Source organism: Propithecus coquereli, unplaced genomic scaffold (assembly GCF_000956105.1).
Source record: "Propithecus coquereli isolate 6110/MARCELLA unplaced genomic scaffold, Pcoq_1.0 Scaffold288, whole genome shotgun sequence".
Lineage (NCBI taxonomy): Eukaryota > Metazoa > Chordata > Mammalia > Primates > Indriidae > Propithecus > Propithecus coquereli.
Window position 1 is genome coordinate 1,517,405 of NW_012148485.1, and position 1,779 is coordinate 1,519,183.

At 42.2% G+C, this 1,779-nt stretch overlaps 1 protein-coding gene across 1 annotated transcript in view; it reads right to left on the minus strand.

The window, feature by feature from the left end:
* ATP8A1 (ATPase, aminophospholipid transporter (APLT), class I, type 8A, member 1) overlaps nt 1–1,779 on the minus strand; it is a 272,471-nt gene that overhangs the window by 226,354 nt on the left and 44,338 nt on the right. The gene's annotated exons all lie outside the window — the stretch shown is intronic.

The following is a 1,779-nucleotide window of genomic DNA, read 5'->3' on the forward strand; positions in this document are numbered from 1 at the left end:
TTTGTTTTGCATAAAGTTTGTAAGAAAGTTAGAAAGTAATACAAAATAAGTTTTGGTCCAATGGCCCAAGGTAAATAAATGTAGATATTCAAAGGAGGGGCAAATATTTCCAAATTCATACACGTCTACGACAGACAATGGTTAGACTTCCAGCTGAGGGAGACACATCAGAGCTAATCAATGAAACACTCCACTTCAAACAGGTAATCTTAGTGAAACCGAAGGCAATCCTAGGCACTACTCTCCATCTGGAGGGAATTCCCGCACAGGTGCATCTCTTTTCTCAACCTGCCCACCGCAGAATCAACAAGGTCACCCGTCAAGAAGTAAGTGTGTTGCTATTACGCCAGGATCCACCTGAACAGGCCAGCTCTAACCTTATGACTACAAAAAGAAAGCATCTAGCTTTCGTATCTTAAAGAGATCATTATTCTTTCTAAACCTAAGAGTTCGAAACATTAACAGGTATTCTCTGAGTTCATTCCCACCCCTGTCTTAGACTAAGAACTCATTTACTATCGCTGAGAGCTAGTGGATTATTTAACATCATCAATATTTGACAGTATACAATATTGTCTGAACAGCAGCATGAACTTTGGGATGCTCAAGTCTGTGATGCGGACCACTCCCTCCTTCTGGAAATCCTTCCATCCAGAGGCATTGTCATCACATCCTTGCCCAAGTTCTCCAACTACATCCTGACACCTTCTAGTCCCCTCTGTCCACTTGCAATTCAGTGACACGGTTCCTTAAGGCTTATTCCCTGACCCTGCTCACTCCACATCCTCTTCCTGGTTCATCTCTTTCCGGCCTGCGGTTCTGCAGTTATAACCAGCACATAAGTATACACCGGCGAGACTCTCCTCAGAGTTCCACAGTTATGGCCAGTCGCCTCCTGACATCTCTCCGTGGCAATCTCAAAAGCACCTCAAACTGTGCCCACAGGCAACCTGCGACCTTATACCCTAAGACTTGGTCCTTGTCTCAGACATGGACCCAAACGCCACTTATCTGCACAAGCCAGGAACTTGTCAGGGTCATTCTCGTACCTCCCTCTCCCTCTCACTACCATCCAACCTATTTCTTCACTCAGTAAGTCCTTACCAATAACACTATGTGCCAAGCCCTGTTACCACTGCTGAGCACTGAACAAGAGATTAAACTCCTGGCTCTCACAGAGCTTACGTCCCCACGGTTGGGGATAAAATACGAACACTGTAAGTTGCATATGTAGCATGTTGGGTGATGATAAGTTTAGGTTTTGTCAATTTTACTTTTAAACATATAGTGAATTCATTTTTCCACTTCCCCACCTCTACCAATTAGTCTAATAGATCTTAGTTTTTTTTTATATTAACTGCTAGAATATTCTTCTCACTAGTCTGCCCAAATCCTCTGTTTTCCTTCCAATATACTGTCCATTGTTTAGCCAAAAGCATCTTTGGATGATGACTATATGGTTAACATTTATTCGTCATTTACTACACTAGACACCGTCCTAAGGACTTGATGTGTATCATTTAATCTCAGTGACAGCCCCGTGTCATTACCTGATTAATATCTGTCTCCTCTACTGGTCTACCACCTCCATTGCGGCTTCTTTTACTCACTAGATTTATCCTCAGTATTTGTCCCTGCATATTGTAGACTGTGAATAAGTATTTGTTTTATAATGAATAAACTCTACCAGTGTTTAAGTTTATAGGAAAGAAGGAATGTTTTCAGTGGTGAATATTTATCAATTTAAAAAAAAACCTTGGGCCGGGCGCGGTGGCTCAC